This window comes from Anabrus simplex, chromosome 4, assembly GCF_040414725.1.
Source record: "Anabrus simplex isolate iqAnaSimp1 chromosome 4, ASM4041472v1, whole genome shotgun sequence".
Taxonomy (NCBI): domain Eukaryota; kingdom Metazoa; phylum Arthropoda; class Insecta; order Orthoptera; family Tettigoniidae; genus Anabrus; species Anabrus simplex.
Window position 1 is genome coordinate 453,735,686 of NC_090268.1, and position 7,743 is coordinate 453,743,428.

General features: G+C 46.8%; 1 non-coding gene across 1 annotated transcript; it reads right to left on the reverse strand.

Annotated features, from left to right (window-relative positions):
• Positions 1-5,482: 5,482 nt before the first annotated feature.
• On the reverse strand, positions 5,483-5,601 carry LOC137500743 (5S ribosomal RNA). The gene has a single exon (XR_011018244.1). It is a non-coding gene; the product is annotated as a 5S ribosomal RNA (ribosomal RNA).
• Positions 5,602-7,743: the final 2,142 nt, after the last annotated feature.

Below are 7,743 nucleotides of genomic sequence, written 5' to 3' on the forward strand. Positions count from 1 at the left end.
CGCAATGAGACAAACTAGCCTGTTTAGGAGGCAGAGATAGGAGAGGCCAGGGTTCCAGCCTTGGACAGTGACTGACATAATATGCTCTCTTGGGGAATAAAATTGATGGCCCTGATAAGGGCCGTTTTTCCTCTGCTCCTACGAGAGCAAGAGGTGCGTGTAGAAGGAAGCAAGAACATGAAATGTCCTCACTTCCTTTTTGCTGGTGCCTTTTTAGGCGAGGCCTTGGGCTTAGCGGCCTTTTTAGGCTTAGGTGCCTTAGGTTTCTTAGTGGGCACCTTGGCGGCCTTCTTAGCCTTGGAAGGAGCCTTCTGCTTGGGTTTGGGAGCAGGAGCGGCCTTCTTCTTCTCGGCAGGCTTTTTGGAAATGGCTTTCTTGGCTGCAGCCTTGGCTCCACCAGCCTTCTTCGCCTTGGGGATGCGCTTCTCCTTGGGGGCAGCGGACCGCTTGACAGGGGCTGCGCTGGCCTTCTCCGGCTTGGCAGCCGAAGCGAGCTTGAAGGAACCTGAAGCTCCCTTCCCCTTGGTCTGGACCAGCTCTCCGGAAGCCACGGCAGATTTCAGGTACTTCTTGATGAAAGGGGCCAGCTTCTCAGAGTCCACCTTGTAGTTGGCAGAGATGTACTTCTTGATAGCCTGCAGAGAAGATCCACCTCGTTCCTTCAGGCTCTTGATGGCACTGCCCACCATCTCGGAGGTTTTCGGATGGGCAGGCTTGGTGCGAGGTTTCTTCGATGCAGAAGCCTTGCTCTTCTTGGGCGACGCCTGGGCCGGAGCCGAGGCGGGTGCAGATGCTGCCGATGCTGTTGCTGTGTCAGCCATGGTCACGATGAGAATGTGTTCGCGCGCTCCCCTGGTTATCTGAGTGTATCAGGCTACTCGGACCGCGCAGGAAACAGCAGTGGCTGGCTGTCGGGTGGGTTGCGCGGCGACAAGTTGGGGACGTGCTTCCTAGCTCCTTTCTCGTGCTCCCTGCGTCTTTAAGGGGTGGGTTACAATCAGGGTTCGGTTAGGAAGGGATAGTCAAAGGTTTGACGCTGCTCCTCAGGTGGCAGAAGTACTCGTCACCTTGCTTCGGGCGTCCTGATGGAGGTGCGTTCGATGGGCAGCATTTCACCAGCCGCCTCTCCATGCCGACGTTTAGGGGCGGCCGTCGTCGTCGCGACGCCCCCGGGAGTGACCCCCTCTTACCTGAAGGAAGCCCAATCCTTCCTCTAGCAATGGAGCTGAACGGCCATCCTCAGGCTCTAACCCCTTCCGAGTGAGAGCAAAGGCAAGTCAGCCTTTAGGTAGTTTTCCACAGAGTGAAGCAGACCTGCTGTAATCTGCCTCTTGTAGCTTTGCTTGAAAGGACCTACAGGATAAAGGACATAAGTTAGAAGCTAGCCTCCATGACTCGTTCGACTCCTGCTTTCCTGCTGGTAGCGCCAATCTCGTAAAGTCCTAGCCTTTAGGCCTCTATTTATAAGGCTCTCAACTCTGTACAGTCTCTCACATCCAGCAGCTTTCAGCCCCTGTCGGGGGTCGAAAGCTCAGGTTGGGAAAAGGGACAGCCTGCCCAAGGGAACCTCTAGATGTTTCTTAGGGCATAATTAAATTTCCAGTTCGCTACAGAGCCTGTACCGCCTCAGGAGAGGCTTCACCCCTCGCCTGCTGGATGGAGGCATTGTGAGTCGTATCTTACTGCCTCCAGTGGGCTGCGAAGGCAGGATCGAGAACACCGTGACGGAGGAAGGGGCAGTCAGTCCAGACTCTTCAAAGAACAGATTTCCTGTACCAGGAGATGATAAGTCTGTCAGTTTGATAGACCTGGCAACATCCCTTACCTTCGGTCAAATTTCTTTAGGATGAGAGACCCTTTGAGACAGCAACTCAGCAGATTTATTGGAAGGAAGGAAGGAAGGAAGGAAGGAAGGAAGGAAGGAAGGAAGGAAGGAAGGAAGGAAGGAAGGACCATGGTTTCCCAACAAACTTCTCTGCAAGACATTGCCACAACTTACAAGGGAAAAAATGTAAAGGTTTGAGGTGCTGCAACACTCATACAGCTAACATCTCACTTAAATGGTCCTGAAAGAAAGAAAGAAAGAAAGAAAGAAAGAAAGAAAGAAAGAAAGACAGAAAGAAAGAAAGAAAGAAAGAAAGGAAAATAATAATAATAATAATAATAATAATAATAATAATAATAATAATAATAATAATAATAATAATAATAATAAGAAGAAGAAGAAGAAGAAGAAGAAGAAGAAGAAGAAGAAGAAGAAGAAGAAGAAGAAGTTGTGTTTAATGACCCTTCAATAGGAGTTTATTTTTTGAGAGAAGCTAGTGTTTTTACCTTGAATATGTATACTCTGAACGAGGTGAAGCAGAATTTGAAGCCAACTGATCGCGCCGAGACTCGATCTTGCTACCCACCTTCATCATACAGAGTAGCGTATGACGATGATGATGATGATGATGATGATGATGATGATGATGGTAGTAATAACTGTATCCAAAATTCAGGTAACATCAGTTTTTACTCGCAAAATGGTTTCATGATTTCTTTGGCTAAGAGAACCAAGCGGTAACCCTAACCTCGAAAATGAATTGTCGCTCTCGATTTATAAGATGCCCTTTCTTTCTTCGGCCTAGTCGCTATCTAGTCGGCAGTCGTTTGAAATCGTGCAGGTTTCTGCATGGTTCGACGTGCGTATCCTACTAGCAGTTGAAGTCAGCGTGAAATTAAGTACAGTACAGTAACTATGTGTAAGATCTCCTTCACTTGGTGAGACAAGTTGTAGGGCCAAATAAAGGTACAGAGAGCAGAGAGAGCATTACATAACATAGAGCTAAATATGCACTGTACTTGGGTTGATGGTGTATTATACTGAACGCCCTCTTCCCCCCCTCCCCCTGCCATTACATCTTTACTGAATGATTCTGCACAACGTTCCCTGCTGTTAATATTAATCCCCTACTGGGTTTTAGCTTAACGGTATCACTCGGTAATCATCATCATCATGACAGCCTCTGTCCTTCATGCTAAAAATCAGCTGCAGAGAAAAGGACCCTTTGTGTTCTTGCCATTATTATTATTATTATTATTATTATTATTATTATTATTATTATTATTATTATTATTATTATTATTATTATTATCATTATCATTTACCTCAGCGAATGAAAGCCCATGTATGAACATTTTTTTGTACATAAGCAACGATCAGCTGCTTTACCGACACCTTGTAATCCAAGAAAGAAAGAAAGAAAGAAAGAAAGAAAGAAAGAAAGAAAGTAAGTATAGGGGTACCTAACCACTCCTGAAAACTACTTTCATTGAAGGTTGTACTAGGCCAAACTCTAGAGACCTCTTACTAAATGGTACCATACTACAGGGCAGGTGTAAAAAATAGTTAATGAAACCGTATAATGAAAGGTACAGACTTAAGAGCAAGTGGCGTACTGGCTTATTATCCCTCCCTTCCAGGACCCTTCTTGCAACCACTAACCACCACCTACACCCCTGCCCAAGCAGTATTCGAGCATCGGGCTGTGTGATGTGGTCGCCTTAGAAGTTTGTGCTAGACAATACCCCAAAGAAAGTAGGTGGTTTAAGACAGGCAATAAAGTTTTAAGTTTTACTCCTCTTCCCTCAAATATGAAGAGAAGTACACCATAATGAGGGGTACTAAGCCATTTAAATTCATGACAGAGACCTGATGATTCTTAGCCCTGCTGATCTAGGGTGACACTTGATATAACCAGGCCAGACCCAGTACCTGAATATTTTTAGGTTATCCAAGCCAAACCTGGGTTATATATTGCCCGAAATATGTAGCATCTACCCTGTAATTAGAAGATGCAGGTGTGACTTCACGACTGGTGATGATATAACGGAGCACAATTTAGCATGTTAGGTACTAGTAGATCCACGATCAGCCCTAGCCGTGTCTGATGCAGAAATCCTAACCTGACTTGGGAAGAACGGTAACTTATTTCTTTCTTTCTTTCTTTCTTTCTTTCTTTCCTTGAACGCTAGCCTGTAGTAGTAAGGCAAGAGGCAGTGATCAGGTGGTCAGCAAAAGGACACATTATTGCTTGAGTTCGAAATTGTCCACTGCCTTAAGTAATAGTCGTATTAGTAGCAGTAATGGTGGTGGTGGTACTACTAGTAAGGTTATGTTCACTATTATCTTACGCCTTTCGTAGATGCCGAGGTGCCGGAAGTTTGTCCCGCAGGAGTTCTTTTTATGCGCCCATATCTACAGACCATCGAAATATCACACGAGTGAGCCGGTGTCGAACCTGTCAAGTAGGGCTCAGAATGGTCTAATTTTAATTCTAGGACGGTAACAGTAACTATACGGAGTTCCGATTCGTTCTACTCAATTTATCACTTGCCAAAAGATCGGTCAGCTGACGTACAAACAACAAAAACGAGTGCTTTCCTCCCTTCACCTAACCTAAAACGTCACGACTCTTTGAACTAACCCTTGTCGTCAAAAGGTTACCTTCTCAGTCTTATTTGAAGGGCGTCTCGTCTTTGATAGAAATGAAAGAGTTTTACAAGTTCCTAGGCTTCAAAACTACGTTACATCGCAACACACGCACTTCGAAGATAGCGGGCTGTGTGTAGGCCACTGTACTGCACTGGTGCCCTACCGTTCGTAAGGAAGCCCGGGAGAGACACGAGCGTACTACAAACTTGTAACTTATTGCCGAACCGTGTCGTAATTTGAATAGCTACTTACCTGAAAGAACATAAAAGGAAATTGTTCGACTCTTTGAGGGGCTGCTAAATGCCGCGGTCGGTTGCTAGGACATGGCTTTCATTGTAATCACGACAGTGTCGATGACGTTGCATGGAAACCACCTTCCTCGCGATTTTCAAGGTGGGCGGGGAGTTTAGAAGCCTCGTTCCGCCCTTTAATAATCTTAATATTGGGAGAAATAGGACGTAGAATGATGTTATGTGCCATAAGAGGCCTGCAGGATAAGCTACACTAACCTAAAAGAATAAGAACAGCAAGTTTAGACATAGGGACGTACGATAGGAGGTACGAAAGTTAAAATCCTGGCACGAGTAATTGGAAGCGGTGCTAGGCTCAGCAAGGGTCCCCTAGGTCGACACACACACACACACACACACACACACACACACACACACACACACAGAGAGAGAGAGAGAGAGAGAGAGAGAGAGAGAGAGAGACGACGAATAATAATAATAATAATAATAATAATAATAATAATAATAATAATAATAATAACAACAACGATGATGATGATGTCGCCGCCGCCAGGTTAGGCCGGTCACCTAGGAGGAAATGCAATACTACGCTAAGCTTCGTTCCTGTATAGCCACGGGGTCGAAGAGCAGCAAAAGGTCTAGCTAGTTTCAGACGTAACAAAAAACGTGATTTAAGCAATTTCTGCTGGCCTGAGGCAAAAGTTGAAAGTAAGTTGTCGTACTGGGACTGGGAAACTTGGTAAAAAGGGAATTGAGCCAACGGCACGTGGTGTTCCCAAGCGGTCACCCATCCAAGTACTGACCACGCCCAATGTTGCTTAACTGCGGTGATCGGACGAGAACCGGTGTATTCAACATGGTATGGCCGTTGGCGAGAGAACGGAGCTTGAAACGTCCATACGAACCGCAAAGCGAGTTTCCTGGAGGTCTTTGTGGCGCGGGGGCGTTGGCAATGGTGCAGGGGTGTGCTCGGAGGTCGCCGTCGCGGAGCGGGCGCGGGTGGTTGTCGCGCTCCGCGGCGAAACGTACCCTAACTCGACTTAACCCCACTTCTCGTAACCTAACCCCAAAAAAACGCGCGCGCTGGCGCGCGCGCGCACACACACACGGGAAGTGTCGAGGGTTGTAATAATAATAATAATAATAATAATAATAATTACTGAAGGTGGTTGTGAAGGGGCCGGCGCTGTAGCGCAGGGGCAGCGTGCCTGCCTCGTAGCTGGGGGGCCCGGGTTCAATTCCCGGCCAGGCAAAGGAATTTTACCTCGATCTAATGGCTGCTTTGAGGTCCACTCAGCCTGCTTGCTTAGGGGCTGTAGTGCCATGGGGCTTGGTCTGGTTTTCATTGTAAAGGACAAAGCAGGAGGATTTTTAGCAATAAGGTAATGTAGTAGTAGTAGTAGTAGTAGTTCTTCCCTCCTTAGCTTATGATTTGAATGTTTTGCACTGTCTTTCGATGTATATGAAGTAGGACAGATAGATAAAATCAGAGTGGAGTTGATAACAAGGCTAACAGATGCTGCTCTTTTTTTTAAAGGTGTGGTGGCCCTGAAAAGGGCCGTTTGTTAAGAATGCAGCAAGGCAGAAAACCTGGCACCTTACTTGGAGCTGGTGTATTTGGTAACTGCCTTGGTACCCTCACTGACGGCGTGCTTGGCCAGCTCACCGGGCAACAGGAGGCGGACGGCAGTCTGGATCTCCCGACTGGTGATGGTGGAGCGCTTGTTGTAGTGGGCCAGACGGGAAGCCTCAGCGGCGATGCGCTCGAAGATGTCGTTGACAAAGCTGTTCATGATGCTCATCGCCTTGCTGGAGATGCCAGTATCAGGATGTACCTGTTTAAGCACCTTGTAGATGTAGATGGCATAGCTTTCCTTCCTCTTGCGCTTCTTCTTCTTGTCTCCCTTGGAGATGTTCTTCTGGGCCTTGCCGGCTTTCTTGGCTGCCTTTCCGCTTGTCTTGGGTGGCATGGTTGTCTGGGATGTCTCCTAGAAAGTAAATTTTTCGGCTTTTTTTTTTTTTTTTTTTTTTTTTTTGTTGATGGCCAGTGGATGGGAGCCCCGGGGCGAAAATGATGCCCCCCTACTCATCTGTGTCCGAGGAATTGCCGATGAGGCGAAAAAGTCACTGTTCTCGCTACACTGGTGGGGGAAAAGCAGTCTGTCTGATAGGCTGGGAGGCCTATAGTCAGAAAAGAAACCCCCTCTTCGCTTCAGTTTACGTGCTCAAAAGGGAAAATTAAATCGGAGCGGAATTGATATCAGGGTGCTTCTTAAGAAACGGCCCTTAGCGGGAGAGTAATTTAGAGAAAAATTTAGTGGGCAGAAGGTTTCAATTTGGAATAGACCGAAAGGTTGGCCGGTTCGAATTTAAAACAGGTCGTAGAGGATCCAAGGGCCACGGTACTTCAGGCGAGTACTAGGCTTCTTGGTCCTCATGACCCGTTTTAACAGTAAAATACCAGGGTCCTCTGATTGGTTCGAGAGGATCCTAGCCCTGGTCATCCTCACTATTTTATTTATCTGAGATCTAAGTGTGGGGATACGAAGCTCGGCCCGTATCCTCTTGTTAGATTTCAGATATGGTGCTCTGGTCATCATTCTAAGTGTCTTGTTCTGGAAGGCTTGCAATTTTGAAAGTGGAGTTTTCGCAATATAGCCCCAGGCCTCACAGCCATACAGCAGGATGGGCCTGATACATGCTAGATAAATATTTCTCTTGATGGAGGTAGAGATATACTTATTGCCTAGCAGAGGTCTCAGTGCTTTCATCCGTGCCGTGGCACGCTGTCTGGCCTGTTCTATATTGTGGCTCCAGGACAAAGTTCTGTCCATTATTAGGCCGAGATATTTAATTTGGTTCGTCCAAGACACGGGGACGTTATTGATAGTGAGGCGGTCAAGGTTAGGCCGGCGCCGGGTGAAAACAATTGCCTGCGTTTTATCTGCATTTATTTTCACCTTGTTCCGGTGACACCACTCCCAGAAGGAGTCGATCCATTGCTGTAATCGTCGG